Here is an 18,729-nt window from a genome sequence, read left to right on the forward strand (position 1 = left end):
GGGTAATGTCCTCGGCCTTCTCTTTCCACTCACTTCATTCAGGATGTTTTTCATCCCTTTCGTATGTTCTAGAGTTCTTCAGTAGGTCCATTCCTAACCTTCTGAGAGCAGTAATGCCGCCTTCTCCCATGTGGAAGGAGTGATCTTAAATCCTAACTGCAGTTGCTCTCATTTGCTGGGTAACTACTGCATTCCAGGAGTTTCATATAGGACTTACGTCATATAGGACATAAGTCTTTCAGGGCTTATGACTGTGTTAATATCATTGAAAGCTAGTTATTATTTTTTGCCACCTTATGGATGAAGAAAATGATGTTCAAAGAGGATCATTAACAAATTCAAGATCCTACACCTTGAATTCAGGTTCTCCAATCTCATGCTCATTTCTGCACTGATGCTGTCTCTGATGAAGGCTATGATTACAGACCTGTTAATTTAATTTAATTTATTTAAAAATTATTTTTTGTTGGAGTTAGTTGCTTTACAATGTTGCGTTTCTACTGTACAGCAAAATGAATCATTTGTATGTGTAGGTATATCCCCTCTTTTGTGGAGACCTATTTATTTTGAAAATATTAACCATAATATCCTGGAAAAGGTTTTAATGTTAGAAGAAAATAACAGTTTTAAAATCTGAGTGCAGGATTCATAGCACAGCTGTGTCATCTATGGGCTCTATGGCAATGAAAGTGAAAATGGCTCAGTCGTGTCCGACTCTTTGTGACCCCATGGACTGTAGCCCACTAGGCTCCTCTGTGCATGGAGATTCTCCAGGCAAAGATACTGGAGTGAGCTGCCATTTCCTTCTTCAGGGCATCTTGCTGACTCAGGGATCGAACCTGGGTCTGTCACATGGCAGGCAGATTCTTTATTGTCTGAGCCACTAGGGAAGCTATGGCATTGGGAATGTTAAATATTTTAACTCCTTCCACTCCCTATTTTTCCCTTGTGGTGTATTGATTGTAATAATTATATCAGCAACAAAGACAGTAAAACTATGCAGTGATGACTTAATGGAAGATGATGTGCACAGCATTCTTAGCACAGTGCTGGAGACTCTCAAGTGTGCCCTCTGCACACTTGGCCTATGGAATTTAGGTTATTTTCACAATGACCACAATGGAAGAGAAACCCTTTGTGTTCTCTCCTGTGGGACTTCCCTGGACTCCTAACCTTGTCTAGAGGTTAAGACTGCGCTCCCAGTGCAGGGGACATGGGTTCAATCCCTGGTCAGGGAACTAAGATCCCACATGGCAAAAACAAACAAAATACCCTAAACTGCCTATTCTGCCTATTCTTTCCTGCAAGATGAGTCTTTTTTTTTTTAATTTTATTTTATTTTTAAACTTTACAATATTGTATTAGTTTTGCCAAATATCGAAATGAATCTGCCACAGGTATACCTGTGTTCCCCATCCTGAAGCCTCCTCCCTCCTCCCTCCCCATACCCTCCCTCTGGGTCGTCCCAGTGCACCAGCCCCAAGCATCCAGTATCATGCATCGAACCTGGACTGGCGACTCGTTTCATACATGATATTATACATGTTTCAATGTCATTCTCCCAAATCTCCCCACCCTCTCCCTCTCCCACAGAGTCCATAAGACTGATCTATACATCAGTGTCTCTTTTGCTGTCTCGTACACAGGGTTATTGTTACCATCTTTCTAAATTCCATATATATGCGTTAGTATACTGTATTGGTGTTTTTCCTTCTGTCTTACTTCACTCTGTATAATAGGCTCCAGTTTCATCCATCTCATTAGAACTGATTCAAATGTATTATTTTTAATGGCTGAGTAATACTCCATTGTGTATATGTACCACAGCTTTCTTATCCATTCATCTGCTGATGGGCATCTGTGCCCAGCACCCACCTCTGTTACAAACACAGTTAAGATGTTGACATTGGAGAAAGAAATTTTTTTACAAAATTATTTTATTTACTTATTCATTTTTGGCTGTGCTGGGTCTTCGTTGCTTCTTGGGCTTTTCTCTAGTTTCAGAGATAGGGGATACTCTCTCTTTGTGGTGTATGGACTTGTCATTGCCCTGGCTTCTCTTATTACAGAGCATGGACTGTAGGGCGAACCATCTTTAGTAGTTGGGGCACATGGGCTCCAGAGCACAGGCTCAGTCGTTGTGGTGCATGGGCTTAATTGCTATCAGTTCAGTTCATTTGCTCAGTTGTGTCCGAAACTTTGCAACCGCATGGACTGCAGCACACCAGGCTTCCTTGTCCATCACCAACTCCTGGAGCTTGCTCAAACTCATGTCTGTCAAATCAGTGATGCCATCCAACCATCTCATCCTCTGTCATCCCCTTCGTCTCCTGCCTTCAATCTTTCCCAGCATCAGGGTCTTTCCCAATGAGTCATTTTTTTGCATCAGGTGGCCAAAGTGTTGGAGTTTCAGCTTCAGCATCGGTCCTTCCAATGAATATTCAGGACTGATTTCCTTTAGGATTGACTGGTTTGATCTCCTTGCAGTCCAAGGGACTCTCAAAAGTCTTCTGCAACACCACAGTTCAAAAGCATCAGTTCTTCAGTGCTCACCTTTCTTTATGGTCCTACTCTCACATCCATACATGACCACTGGAAAACCATAGCATTGACTAGATGGACCTTGTTGGCAAAGTAATGTCTCTGCTTTTTAATATGCTGTCTAGGTTGGTCATACTTTTCTTCCAAGCAGCAAGCATCTTTTAGTTTCATGGCTGCAGTTACCATCTGCACTGATTTTGGAGCCCAAGAAAATAAAGTCTGTCACTATTTCCATTGTTTCCCCATTATTGGCCATGGAGTGATGGGACTGGATGCTGTGATCTTAGTTTTTTGAATGTTGAGTTTTAAGCCAGCTTTCTCTCCTCTTTCACTTTCATCAAGAGATTCTTTAGTTCCTTTTCACTTTCTGTCATAAAGGGTGGTGTCATCTGTATATCTGAGGTCATATCTGAGATCATCTGCATATCAAGGCCATAAATAATAACAAAAAAGAGGCTATTTCCCCCAGTGAGTCTCGTGAGTCAAATGACTCATACGATTCATCATTTTTTCTGTTTTCCCTGGCTTCTAGCAATATCACCCTCTATAATGTATACAGCTATTGCCAGGAGGGGCAGCAGTGAGGAGATATCCCTCATCCAAGGTAAGGAGCAGTGGCTGTGCTTTGCTGGAGTAGCTGTGAAGAGATAACCCACGCCCAAGGTAAGGGAAACTCAAGTAAGACGGTAAGTGTTGCAAGAGGGCATCAGAAGGCAGATACACTGAAACCATAATCACAGAAAACTAGTCAATATAATCACAGTAGGACCACAGCCTTGTCTAACTCAATGAAACTAAGCCATACCCTGTGGGGCCACCCAAGACGGGTGGGTCACGGTGGAGAAGTCTGATAGAATGCGGTCCACTGGAGAAGGGAATGGCAAACCACTTCAGTATTCTTGCCTTGAGAACCCCATGATCAGTATGAAAAGGCAAAATGATAGGATACTGAAAGAGGAACTCCCCAGGTCAGATGGTACCCAATATGCTACTGGAGATCAGTGGAGAAATAACTCCAGAAAGAATGAGGGATGGAGCCAAAGCAAAAACAATACCCAGTTATGGATGTGACTGGTGATAGAAGCAAGGTCCAATGCTGTAAAGAGCAATATTGCATAGGAACCTGGAATGTCAGGTCCATGAATCAAGGCAAATTGGAAGTGGTCAAACAGGAGATGGCAGGAGTGAATGTCGACATTCTAGGAATCAGTGAACTAAAATGGACTGGAATGGGTGAATTTAACTCAGATGACCATTATATCTACTACTGTGGGCAGGAATCCCTTAGAAGAAATGGAGTAACCATCATGGTCAACAAAAGAGTCTGAAATGAAGTACTTGGATGCAATCTCAAAAAAGACAGAATGATCTCTGTTCGTTTCCAAGGCAAACCATTCAATATCACAGTAATACAAGTTTATGCCCCAGCCAGTAACGCTGAAGCAGCTGAAGTTGAATGGTTCTATGAAGACCTCCAAGACCTTTTAGAACTAACACCCAAAAAAGATGTCCTTTTCATTATAGGGGACTGGAGTGCAAAAGTAGGAAGTCAAGAAACACCTGGAGTAACAGGCAAATTTGGCCTTGGAGTATGGAATGAAGCAGGGCAAAGGCTAATAGAGTTTTGCCTAGAGAACACACTGGTCATTGCAAACACCCTCTTCCAACAATACAAGAGAAGACTCTATACATGGACATCACCAGATGGTCAACACCGAGATCAGATTGATTATATTCTTTGCCACCAAAGATGGAGAAGCTCTATACAGTCCACAAAAACAAGACTGGGAGCTGACTGTGGCTCAGATCATGAGCTCCTTATTGCCAAATTCAGACTTAAATTGAAGGAAGTAGGGAAGACCATTCAGGTATGACCTAAATCAAATCCCTTATGATTATACAGTGGAAGTGAGAAATAGATTTAAGGGACTAGATCTGATAGATAGAGTGCCTGATGAACTATGGACTGAGGTTCGTGACATTGTACAGGAAACAGGGATCAAGACCATCCCCATGGAAAAGAAATGCAAAAAAGCAAAATGGCTGCCTGAGGAGGCCTTACAAATAGCTGTGAAAAGAAGAGAAGTGAAAAGCAAAGGAGAAAAGGAAAGATATAAGCATCTGAATGCAGAGTTCCAAAGAATAGCAAGAAGAGATAAGAAAGCCTTCCTTAGCGATAAATGCAAAGAAATAGAGGAAAACAAGAATGGGAAAGACTAGAGATCTCTTCAAGAAAATTAGAGATACCAAGGGAACATTTCATGCAAAGATGGGCTCAATAAAGGACAAAAATGATTAAGAGGTGGCAAGAATACACAGAAGAACTGTACAAAAAGATCTTCACGACCAAGATAATCACGATGGTATGATCATTCATCTAGAGCCAGACATCCGGGAATGTGAAGTCAAGTGTGTCTTAGAAAGCATCACAACGAACAAAGCTAGTGGAGGCGATGGAATTCCAATGGAGCTATTTCAAATCCTGAAAGATGATGCTGTGAAAGTGCTGCACTCAATATGCCAGCAAATTTGGAAAACTCAGCAGTGGCCACAGGACTGCAAAAGGTCAGTTTTCATTCCAATCCCAAAGAAAGGCAATGCCAAAGAATGCTCAAACTACTGCACAATTGCACTCATCTCACACACTAGTAATGTAATGCTCAAAATTCTCCAAGCTAGGCCTCAGCAATATGTGAACTGTGAACTTCCAGATGTTCAAGCTGGATTTAGAAAAGGCAGAGGAACCAGAGATCAAATTGCCAACATCCGCTGGATCATGGAAAAAGCAAGAGAGTTCCAGAAAAACATCTGTTTCTGCCTTATTGACTATGCCAAAGCCTTTGACTGTGTGGATCACAATAAACTGTGGAAAATTCTGAAAGAGATGGGAATAGCAGACCACCTGACCTGCCTCTTGAGAAATCTGAATGTAGGTCAGGAAGCAACAGTTAGAACTGGACATGGAACAACAGACTGGTTCCAAATAGGAAAAGGAGTACAGCAAGGCTGTATATTGTCACCCTGCTTATTTAACTTATATGCAGAATACATCATGAGAAACACTGGGCTGGAAGAAGCACAAGCTGGAATCAAGATTGCCGGAAGAAATATCAATAACCTCAGATATGCAGATGACACCACCCTGATGGCAGAAAGTGAAGAGGAACTCAAAAGCCTCTTGATGAAAGTGAAAGAGGAGAGTGAAAAAGTTGGCTTAAAGCTCAATGTTCAGAAAACTAAGATCATGGCATCTGGTCCCATCACTTCATGGGAAATAGATGGGGGAACAGTGAAAATAGTGTCAGGCTTTATTTTTGGGGGCTCCAAAATCACTGCAGATGGTGACTGCAGCCATGAAATTAAAAGACCCTTACTCTTTCAAAGGAAAGTTATGATCAACCTAGATAGCATATTCAAAAGCAGAGACATTACTTTGCCAACAAAGGTCTGTCTAGTCAAGGCTATGGTTTTTTCCAGTGGTCATGTATGGATGTGAGAGTTGAACTGTGAAAAAAGCTGAGCACCAAAGAATTGATGCTTTTGAACTGTGGTGTTGGAGAAGACTCTTTAGAGTCCCTTGGACTGCAAGGAGATCCAACCGGTCCATTCTGAAGGAGATCAGCCCTGGGATTTCTTTGGAGGGAATGATGCTAAAGCTGAAACTCCAGTACTTTGGCTACCTCATGCAAAGGGTTGACTCATTGGAAAAGACTCTGATGCTGGGAGGGACTGGGGGCAGGAGGAAAAGGGGACGACAGAGGATGAGATGGCTGGATGGCATCACTGACTCGATGGTTATGAGTTTGAGTGAACTCCGGGAGATGATGATGGACAGGGAGGCCTGGCGTGCTGCGATTCATGGGGTCACAAAGAGTCGGACACGACTGAGCGACTGAACTGAAGATACAAATATCCTGTACTTTTATACTCTATTGGTCTTCCCTGATGGCTCAGATGGTAAAGAATCTGCCTGTATATCTGGAGACCTGGGTTCAATCCCTGGGTCGGGGAAGATCCCCTGAAGAAGGGAATGGCAACCCACTTCAGTATTCTTGCCTGGAGAATTCCATGGACAGAGAAGCCTGGCAGACTACAGTCCATAGGGTCTCCCAGAGTCAGACACAACTGAGCAACTAACACTTCATTCACTCGATACTCTAATATATAGCTAGCTAGCTAGCCGGTTGACCAAAAAGTTTGTTCGGATTTTTCCATATAATGTTATGGAAAAACCCAACTAGACTTTTTTGTCAACCCAGTAACTATCTATGCGTTGTTTGAAAGTTTTCAGTCTTACTGCTTTTATGTAAGCTGTCTCAAACAGTTCCTTGCTGGAAATCTAGATGTAAGTGTGGAATAGATAGATAAATCCCCATTTCATGCTCCTGGGGCCTGGGATACCTAGTTTGAGGAGAAAAAGGTTAAAATATGAAGATAGAAGAAATAACTATCATGAACAAGGACAAATATAATTAAAGCAAAAAGTAAAATAAAATCACAGACTTCACATATGAAACGAATCATCAGTCCAGGTTCAATGCAGGATACAGGATACTTGGGGCTGGTTGCTGGGATGACCCAGAGGGATGGTACGGGGAGGGATGAGGGAGGGGGGTTCAGGATGGGGAACACATGTACACCCATGGCGGATTCATGTTGATGTATGGCAAAACCAATACAATATTGTAAAGTGATTAACCTCCAATTAAAATAAATAAATTTATATTAAAAAAACCACAGACTTTTCCATAGTTGTTCACTAAGAGGAAGGTAACATAATTATTGTGACTATTATTATGTAGTAGTTATGTATACATATACCCCGCCCTGATAACCTACTTGATATGAAACTCACTTGTAAAATATTACCCCCTTGATCTTTGGTTATTTAGCATCCTTGAGAGGCAGGAATAGGAAAAGAAAGCTGGGATCAAGGTAAGTCCTTTGACGTCAGAGATGGAGCCTTCCCTCATCATTCTTAGGACTCTTAAATCTAGGGTCATGGTTGACATATGGTAGTTGCTCAAAAAATATTTGTTGAATGGATGAATAATGATGGCTTAACTTGTGTGGTCACTGTGTAGCAGACATTGTTCTTATGGATTTACATAGATTGTTATCTTTAACCTTTACAGTAATCTTATGAGTAAAGAATTTATAAACTTAGTCCCATCTTTTACAGATGAAGAAATTGAAGCACAAAGAGATTAAGGGACTTGATGGTAGTGGCAGTATGTGGCGGGGTTTATACTCTCATCCCAGTGTCGAATGAAGGAATAAAGGAATAAATGAATGAATAAGTAAAGGATTTATTTCCCATATGGCACCAGATATGAATTGATTGAGAATATAAAGGAGTCTTTATCAATTGAACCCATTCTAGCTACAAAGAATAACTTCATATATGTGGTTAGCAAGTGAGCCAATGATGGGAATTCCTATAGGTAGAGGTGTTTTTAGGGGTGTCAGAAATAAAGACTGATTGTAAACAAAAACAAAAACAAAAACCCTGGTGTACCAAATTTCACTCAATGTCTTCTTTATCAGCCTGGAATTTTACAAAAATGTTACACATGCAAAACATTTTACATATAGGTTTCTTCAGTGCAGTATTTATAGATACTCTCTTCAAGTCCATTCTTTTATTTGGTTCTCACCATCTCTGTGAAACTAGGGAATTTTGAAGAAAGCCAAAATTCATCTCAAGTTATGAATCTTGTATAATTCATTTATTCAGGGGCCCATAAAGAGCATTAAAATTTAAGAGACTGATATAAAAATGAGTATAATTGCACCTGATTTGAAATTCCTTTCCATTCTGCGACTCCATTTTAATTTTACTACCACTTAGCTTTGCCATGTTTAATTGGAGCGCTGAATACTGCTCCCTGCAGCAGGTGAATTTACCATAGAACATCCTCTTTATGAATGCCACACAGCCTCAATGGCATCCTCCTATGCTATACAGGGAGCAGAGTGTTATTTAGAGAAGAAAGGACACAGATTCTCATGGTCCTGATGATGGTTTGGGGGGCATTGTTTGCAACTGGAAGAAAACGGAATTCCTAGAAAGCCTGTAAGTATTCCCATCTCATCGCCTTGCCTTTACTGCCTGTGACATCAGGAACCCAGCAGAACATACTGTTTGAGATTGTTTCCTGTTCTCTCAGATTCCCAAGCCATCTGGCAAACCTTGTGTCTATTGCTTTTACAAATGGCAGGCTGACTCATGAGTAAATTGCTATGGGGGAAGGAAACGGATAGCGCTGAATACCTGGATACTCCTGGATCGTTTGCTCTGTTAAATGAGATAGTTCATGTGAACCTGGAGTAGAGCAGGGAGTGGAATCCACAGTGGCACGGATGGTGAGGCGTCTTTGAATCTTCATAATGTTAAGCACAAGGATGAGCAGTTCCTTACTGAACCGTGTAGACCTTCTCTGTAACAGTACCTGTTCAGAGTTCTTTGACAGTTTTGATTTGCAGCAAGGTGATGGACTTGAAAACCTCAGCTCGACTGACCTTTAATTTATAGGGAGTGCAGGTGCTATTTCTCCCCAGCCATGGCTTTCTGACACTAGAAAAAGTCACCCATGAAATCAGAGGTTTCCCTAATATCAAGACATGAAACTGATTTAGTTCTTTACAAGGTATTTCCTTAAAGTGCTTCTGGATTCCATCAGATACCTAACCTGCTTGCAAAGAGGGGAGGTCTTTCACCATTTTCCAGGGAAAGGCCCTGCGTGTGGTGCAAATAGGATGCTTATAAAAGGTGAACCAGGTCTTCTCCTGGTGACAGATGAAGGCAGCCACAACCCCCTACATGTGGAAGGAAAATCCCCCTGGCCTACTCCGTTATCAGCTAGTGGAGGTGCCGAACAGAGAGCTTCATAGAGGAGTTGCCATGGCCGATTACACAGGACACACGTTCTAGAGTCAGGAAAAACTAGATTGGAATTTAGTGTTTCTCAGATTATTAGTGTGGTGGTCTTTGAGCAATTCTACCAGCCTGTCTCAACCCCGCTTCATTTTGACCCAAGTGGCAAATGATATTACCTGTGCCCTGTGGTCCTAGAAAGATGAAATGATGACTCACTGCCCTGCAGAGCTCTACTTTATGGGGTGTGCAGGTTCCCATCTTTCAGCTCTTGTGACATTTGGGTGCTGACTGTTCATAACTATATCCCTTTGCACTCTGCTGATAGCAACTGCCTTATCTGGAAATTTCTGGGATGAAGAAACTTGTTAGTAGCCTTAAGCTAATGACTGCCTGATCTGGGAGTTCCTTAAAGCAAGATGCATTTTGCAGGAGAACTCTCTGATGTCATTTATCCTTCAAAGCACCCTATGGTATCTACTTTTGTTCTCTATGTCTGTGTCTCTATTTCTGTTTTGCAAATAAGATCATCTTCATGGATACCAAGGAGGGAAGGCTAGTGGGTGGGAGGAATCGGAGATTGAGATTGACATATATATATACGCTGTTGATACTGTGTATAAAATAGACAATTAATGAGAACATACAGTATAATTCAGGGAACTTTGCCTGACTTTCCCCCTGCCTATCCTGAGAGCACTCTTAATAAATTATTACCTTAATCCCAGGGAGGGCGGAGCCTGGTGGGCTGCCGTCTGTATGGTCGCACAGAGTCAGACACGACTGAAGCGCCTTAGCAGCAGTAGCAGCAGTCATACTTATCCCAGACTCTCTTCTAGGGAACCTGACTGAGATGGCTTGTCAGCATCTGGCACAAAGCAGATAGATGTTCAGGATGGTTCAGTCCTCTCTCTTTCTACGCCTTTCTACCAGCAACTGTTTCTGAGTACTAGATTTGTTTTGCCTGGGAAAATTACTTTAATAGAATTTTTTCAGGCGAGAATACTGAAGTGAGTTGCCATTTCCTTCTCCAGGAGTTCTTCCTGACCCAGGGATGGAACTCGCGTCTCTTACATCTCCTGCGTTAGCAGGCAGATAGTTTACCACTGACACACCTGGGAAGTCCTATAAAATAATACAAAGTGAAAAAAAGTTTTCAGTAAAAGATACTTTAAAAAAGTGATAAGTCAGGCAATACTTCCGGTAAGTTATTTACTATACTTATTATATATGTATATATTTATACATATATAAATATGAAAGATTTATATCCAATATAAAAAAAAACTACAAGAAAAAGAACAAACAATAAAGGAACAATGGAAACTATGGTTCATCAATTCACAGAAGAGGAAACTAGAATGGCCAATACATATATGAAGAAAAATTTAATCTCAGTAGGGAAAAATGAGATTTTGAACCTGTTCCATAAGCAAGTTTAAAGTATTTGATAATATTAGTATTGGCAGAAATGTGAAGCAAGCTTAGACTCATATTTGCTTGTGGAAATGTTTATTAGCATCATCATTTTGGAGGGTAATTTCTCAATATCTAGTAAGTTTGAGGATATGCATATTTGCAATTCACTAGTAATACTTTCAGGAATTTATCACTCATAACTGTCCCACATATACAAGAATGTTCCTGGTCAACATTATTTGTTAAAGCAAAAGCAAATAAACTAACAAAGCTTAGAAACAATCTTAGTATTTATTACTAGGAGGACGATAAAGGATTTTTAGCATAAAATTGCTAAATGAATACCAGAAAACTAAAAAATGGATGAACTGGCATGATAGATATTCATATAAAAAATCTGGGAAACATAATGTAGGGAAAAAGCACAGTTGTAGAAAGACATGATCAGTTTGATGTCAATAATCATTTTTTAAATTAAAAAAATACATTTTTTCTGCACTGCCTAGCATGTGGTATCTTAGTTCTCTCACCAGGGATTGAATCCTCAGCCCCTGCATTGGGAGCATGGAGTCTTAACCACTGGAACACCAGGGAAGTTCAAGAATTATTTTTTTAACTCAAAGTTTTAAACATTTTAAAATGAATTCTTATAATTGTAAAATTATACAAACACAGACTTGAAATAGATGCTAACCTTATAAGATGTGGATCTGGAAAAAGGAGGGTTATAATGCTGAGTCAGGAGAGACATAGGCCTCACCTATAGCTGTAATGTTCTGGTTCTTTATATTATGATTCTGAAGGAAAAAATTGGAAAATGTTAACATGTACTATTTCTGGGCTGCAAGAATATAAATGTTCTTTTTCTTTAAGCTTTTCCTTTATGTTCGAAATTTATTAAAAAAAATAGAATGCCATTTCCTATGTCTGCTTGAGAGTTGTAGATGCATAATAATGTGGTGATATTTTAATGTGCTTGCTCACACCATACACTTGATTGTGGGCTTGACTCTGCTGCGTTTCCCACCTATTCATGTTCTCTTTAAGTCTTATAAAACCTAGCCTAAGCTCTGCCTCTTCCAGACAACTTTCTGGGTGACTACAGACTGCTTTGGTCAGACCCCTTTATGAATTTGACCAATGAAATGACTGTGACAATTTCAAAACACTAATTTCTATTGGATTATAGTTGCTTTACAATATTGCATTAGTTTCTATGGTACAGCAATGTCATTTGCTGGTATATTGTTTTTAGTGCTTTAAACGCTTAAATATTGACTAACATATTTTTAATTCAGAGAAGTCTAGACTTCCTCTTGGGCTTCCCTGGTGGTTCAGACAGTAAACAATCTGCCTGCAGCTCAATTCCAGAAAAATAAATGACCCAATCAAAACATGGGCCAAAGAACTAAATAGACATTTCTCCAAAGAAGACATACAGATGGCTAACAAACACATGAAAAGATGCTCAACATCACTCATTATCAGAGAAATGCAAATCAAAACCACTATAAGGTACCATTTCACGCCAGTCAGAATGGCTGCAATCCAAAAGTCTACAAGCAATAAATACTGGAGAGGGTGTGGAGAAAAGGGAACCCTCTTACACTGTTGGTGGGAATGCAAACTAGTACAGCCACTATGGAGAAGAGTGTGGAGATTCCTTAAAAAACTGGAAATAGAACTGCCTTATGACCCAGCAATCCCACTGCTGGGCATACACACAGAGGAAACCAGAACTGAAAGAGACACGTGTACCCCAATGTTCATCACAGCACTGTTTATAATAGCCAGGACATGGAAGCAACCTAGATGCCCATCAGCAGATGAATGGCTAAGAAAGATGTGGTACATATACACAATGGAGTATTACCCAGCCATTAAAAAGAGTACATTTGAATCAGTTCTAATGAGGTGGATGAAATTGGAGCCTATTATACAGAGTGAAGTAAGCCAGAAGGAAAAACACTAATACAATATACTAATGCATATATGTGGAATTTAGAAAGATGGTAACAATAACCCTGTATACAAGACAGCAAAAGAGATGCTGATGTATAGAACAGTCTTTTGGACTCTATGGGAGAGGGAGAGGGTGGGATGATTTGGGAGAATGGCATTGAAATATGTATAAAATCATATATGAAATGAGTCACCAGTCCAGGTTCGATGCACGATACTGGATGCTTGGGGCTGGTGCACTGGGACGACCCAGAGGGATGGTATGGGGAGGGAGGAGGGAGGAGGGTTCAGGATGGGGAACACATGTATACCTGTGGCAGATTCATTTTGATATATGGTAAAACCAATACAATATTGTAAAGTTAAATAAAATAAAATTTAAAAAAAAAAGAAAAGAAAAAAAAAAAAGAATCTGCCTGCAATGCAAGAGGCTTGAGTTTGATCCCTGCATCAGGAAGATCCCCTGGAGAAGGGAATGGTTACCCACTCCATTATTCTTCTCTGGAGAATTCCATGGACAGAGGGGCCTGGTGGGCTATGGTGCATGGAGTCGCAAAGAGTTAGGCACGACTGAGCGATTAACACTGACTAGCCAGACCTTCTCTTATACTTCCTATGAAATTATCTCATAAATGCCACCCTGTTTTATCATAAATTCTGTCTAGAACACATTTACCTCAAGAAATCAATTCTTGGTAATTATAATTAGTTAATTCATCATTTTGGACTGTTGATGCGCTAGTAGTAGAGAATCCAAAGAAGAAGCTGTAAGGGTTGCCTCAGAGATCTCACAGTAGCGTAGATGTCTGTTTCTTTTTATATTCATTCAACTATGCAACACACAGATAATTATTAAACATAATTCTGGGCCGGCTACTCTGTTTAGAAACAGGGATAGAATCAGAAACAAGGCAGGCATATTTTTCTTGTATGTGTGATTGAACCCGTCTTGAACTAAAAACAGAGTATCAGTTCTGACAAAAGACTTCTTGGCTACGTCTGGTATAAAAGGCCATTTGGAGATTTAGCTTGTAAACTGAATGTAATTTTCAGAAGATGTGAATGACACAAAGGATTGCCATGTGTCACGAGACTGCGCTAGAAAATACGGGAACTGTGGTTGCAGTGACCATATATATTAGCTGGATCTGATTTCCTCTCCTGCTTCCTTATTGTCGAGCATTTGTTTTCAGTGAATCGATTCTTTAGTAACACCAGTGAACAATCCTTTTTGATAACATTTCATCAAAAACATATTTTTCTTTTTAAGTACAACCCCCTGAAACAACAGCATTAATGAATTCTTGGCTCTTTAAAAAAAAAAAAAATCACCTCCAGACATCTTCAGCTGATCCTTACAAGAAGCATGAGAGTTGGTGGGGGAAATGGAGAGTTAGTGTTCAGTGGGGACAGAGTTTCAGTTTAGGAAGATGAAAAATTCTGGGGGTTGGGTGATGGTGAGAGTTGTACCATAGTGTGAATAAAGTACTCAGTGCCACTGAGCCATACATTTAAATATGGTTAAAATAGTATGCTTTATATTATGTGATTTTTACCACAATAATAATAAAAAAAACCTTCAGGCAACGAAGTAAGTTTTACTCTCCCTACATTATCAAGGCGGGAAGGGAGCATCTGAATGTGTGGATGACTTGGACAAGACCATACACAGGAGAGAACTAGGAACTTTTGACTCAGACAAGAACACTCTGCACTCAGACACTGATCTCTGCATATCAGGAATCCCAGGGACAGGAAATTTAGAGCAGGATTTCTCAACCTCAGTACTTACATTCTGGGCTGAATGATTCTTTGTTGCAGAGGAGGGGGGCTGTCTTGTACATTGTGGGAAGTTTAGTGGCAGCCTTGGCCTCCCCCGCAACCCCAGTCATGACAATCAAAAATGTCTCCAGACGTGACCAAATTTCCCCTGGAGGGTAAAACCACCTCCTGATTGAGAGCTGCTGCCTTAGAGCATCACTCAGCAGCAGGCTAGACTTTTTTTAAAGCTCCAGCAAAGATAGTGCCAAGTTCTAACCACCTTTTACATGGAGAAGGATTGCAGAGTTCAGCCCGGCTGAAGTTGGTTAGGATCATGTAATGCGTTCTGCCTGAAGGCATCCGAGTAGAAGTGATGTCCACCACTTCCAGTCTGATCTCTAACCCCAGAGTGATCCTCTTTTGTTCTTTTTCCATTCTGCAGCAAATCTGGAGAGCATGTTTTAAAGATCAAGGGGCCAAGAGATGAGAGAATCTGGGGTTTCTGGGTGACTGGGGTTTTCAGAGCACTGGCCGGACTGAATATAACTGACTTGAAGGAGAAATAAACTTTCACTGTGTTAAATTAGCCATAATTTGGAGGTTGTTTATTATAGAAGTTAGGATACCTTGAGTGTGAGAACGATGCTTGTTTGTATTTTAATGTCTCCACTTTTATTCTCATCAGGCTTCCATGACAGCTCAGTTGGTAAAGAATCTGCCTGAAGTGCAGAAGACCCTGCTTCAATTCCTGGGTCAGGAAGATCCCCTGGAGGAGGGAAAGGCTACCCACTCTAGTATTCTGGCCTGGAGAATTCCGTGGATGGAGGAGCCTGGCAGGCTACAGTGCATGGGGTCGCAAAGAGTCGGACATGACTGAGTGACTTTCACTTCACTTTATTCTCATCAAAGTCATGCATATACATACATACATAATAGAGGTTGCTGCTGCTAAGTCACTTCAGTCGTGTCCGACTCTGTGCGACCCCAGAGACGGCAGCCCACCAGGCTCCCCCATCCCTGGGATTCTTCAGGCAAGAACACTGGAGTGGGTTGCCATTTGCTTCTCCAATGCATGAAAGTGAAAAGTGAAAGTGAAGTCGCTCAGTCATGTCCGACTCTTCTTGACCCCATGGACTGCAGCCCACCAGGCTCTTTCGCCCATGGGATTTTCCAGGCAAGAGTGCTGGAGTGGAGTGCCATTGCCTTCTCTGATAATAGAGGTTAAACAAGGATAAAACTTTGTAGCAACAGTCTCCTGCTGCACTGATACTCCCTGGTGGTTGAGGACTGAACCCTTTGACTCCTTCACACCATCTCTCTTTTCCCATGGTTGGCCAAAATGTTCATTCAGGTAGATGGTATGGAAAAACCCAAACAAATTTTTGGCTAACCCAATACTTGTTGTCTTTTCTCTGATTATCACAGTGCAAATATTGTTCCCAGCTAAGCCAGGTTGTGTAACCTTTCCTCCTTCTATATCTGACCTTTGTTTCGATGGTCAATAGCTCTCTCTGTTTTTGTAGAATTTCTCTACATTGTCTTGATTTTCTTACAGACTTACTATGTTACATCTATTTTGACACGTGTGTGTGTGTGTAATTTTTTCCTGAAGGCCAGAATATCCCATGTTCCTATGCAGTATTGTTCTTTATAGCATCGGACTTTACTTTCACCACCAGACGCATCCACAGCTGCGTGTGATTTCTGCTTTGGCCCGGCCACTTTATTCTTCCAGGAGGTATTTGTAATTGCCCTCTATTCTTCCGCAGTAGCATATTGGACATCTTCTGACCTAGGGGGCTCATCTTATGGTGTCATATCTTTTTGTCTTTTCATACTTGCAGCAAGACTACTGGGGTGGGCTGCCGTTTCCTCCTCCAATGGACCACATTTTGTCAGAATTCTTCACTATGACCATCTTGGGTGACTCTGCATGGCATGGCTCATAGCTTCACTGAGTTACACAAGCATGACAAGGCTGTGATCCATGAATGGGAATATCTCTGCTAAAGGCCAAATAAGAAGCTCAAAAAACCAATTAAACATTTTTTTTTCCCTTAAGATCTGTTTCCCAAAAAGCCTTTTGTTTTTGAAGTAGAATTTAAATTATTTCTCTTTGGTAGTTACACAGCTACGTTGCTTTTATTTCTTTTCCTTTCTTTTCCCATGGATTCTCCTGTCTCATGGATCCCATGTCTTTTTTTTTCTGGCTGCGTAGCTTGTGGGATCTTCGTTCCTCTACCAGGGATTGAACCCAGGCCCTCGGTAGTGAAAACATGGAGTCCTAACCACTGGACCACCAGGAAATTCCCCATGGGTCCCATACCTTTCTTCTCCTGTACACTTCAACTAGAGTGCATTCTCAAGTAGCTTTTTCTAGAAATGGATGTGTGAACAGTAAAATTTTTGAGAATTTGCATATGTGAAATATCTTGCATATCTTTTCTCTCCCCTCACTGAGCGATTTATTCAGTCCCTCTATTTAGTGTGAATGTCTCCATTGTAGGTTTGTTAAAAGCTTAGAATTTTGGTTATTTCTCTACCATCTTCTATTTTATAGTATAGCAACTGGGAAATTCAGTGCTTTTCTAATTCTTAATGATATTATCTGAACTGCTTTTTTTTTTTTTTTTCCCCTCTGGATTTTCATGTTCTTCAGTTTGGGGGAATTTTCTTGCATTTTCAAAGTATATCCTATGCCCAACTTCCTCCTCTTTTTTTCAGAACTCATTTTCATGACATGTTGACCTTTCTCACAAAGCTTTTATTAAAAATTTTTCCCCCATTCTTTGTCCTTTTGTTCTACAGTCCTGCAAGTTCATATGAAGTTTCTTTTACAAATCTTCTACTCAATTATTTATTTTGACTATGGTGTTATTAATTTCTATGACCACTTCTTTTTTGGAGCCAGGGTATTCTACATTATTTTTTCCAGCTATTCTGCTAGAATCTCATAGAAAAGAAAGTGAAGTCACTCAGTCATGTCCAACTCTTTGCGACCCCATGGACTGTAGCCTACCAGGCTCCTCCGTCCATGGGATTTTCCAGGCAAGAGTATCAGAGTGGGTTGCCATTTCCTTCTCCATAAGTCAGTACTTAGACTTTCGTTGAATACTCATGTAAATCATCAAATCAGCCTGGCTGTAGTCTGATGGTTTTGAATACAGTGTGATCCTTCTTGGGTTCACTTATAACCCAAGAGAGGGGTCCTGTAGTTTCTACCAGCGTCTATTCCACCAGTACTTTCCACCAGTACTGCTGTCTTCAGACTAGCACCCAACTCTCCACGCCTTCCATCCTTCTTGGTCCTAAATGCTGACACTCAGGGATTCTGCAGGCCAGTTTGGCTCACGTCTTGGAATATTTCCACCTATAGACACTTAGGTTGGAATTTCTCTCATCTGCTGAGTCAGATACTGACTCTACCCACTTTCACTTTTCCAGAATGTGGCTGAAACTGCTGATTTACTGATGTTCCCTCTCTCCATCCATTTGTCTTGTATTCCTTGTCATGCCTCTGCTTTCATTCTGGCTGGATTTTGTGTAGAATAAGTGATAAATGTCTGTGGTCTAGGCACTGTTTTTCACCTGAAGCCTACCTCAGGAAAATAACTTCTTTGATTTACTTTGTGATGTGAAAATGATCATAAAAAAGGTGTTTTGATGGTTAGGCTGTGCTTTAGGTTCTCTAAGTCCTCAGGAATTGCTGGATTTTCTCTGTTAATCAACCTTTAAGAGATGACCGACCTGTCCAAGTCATCTTGGGTAAACAAGATATTTACACTGTGGACCCTGGAGCAAGGCTGGCTTCATGGGCATGTGACCCATATGGTCACGTGGGGGCCTGCTCTCAGAAGGGCCCTGTGCTTGTTTTAATGCTCTGCTGTCCCTTTCTTCAAAATCCTAATATTTTAGGGGAATGTTCGTCTTTGGTTTGCACTGGGCCTTGCAAATTATGAAACTGATTGTTTTCTGAGGGTAACTATCCTGATGTCTAAATATAATTTGTAGAGTGGCACAGTCTTGGGGCTATCAGCTCAACCTGTCTTTTTATAAATTCTCTGTGAGTCTAGCCATGCAGCTGCTGTTGGCTTATTACCCAAGATGGGTAGCTCAGTGCCTTCTGAGCAATTTCTTTCATTCTCTGGGCCTCTCTGACACAAAATGTT

At 40.8% G+C, this 18,729-nt stretch overlaps 1 long non-coding RNA gene across 2 annotated transcripts in view; it reads left to right on the plus strand.

Moving 5' to 3' along the window:
• Nucleotides 1-18,729, plus strand: part of LOC107133102 (uncharacterized) — a 595,911-nt gene that overhangs the window by 314,911 nt on the left and 262,271 nt on the right. The gene's annotated exons all lie outside the window — the stretch shown is intronic.

Source organism: Bos taurus, chromosome 14 (assembly GCF_002263795.3).
Source record: "Bos taurus isolate L1 Dominette 01449 registration number 42190680 breed Hereford chromosome 14, ARS-UCD2.0, whole genome shotgun sequence".
Classification (NCBI taxonomy): domain Eukaryota; kingdom Metazoa; phylum Chordata; class Mammalia; order Artiodactyla; family Bovidae; genus Bos; species Bos taurus.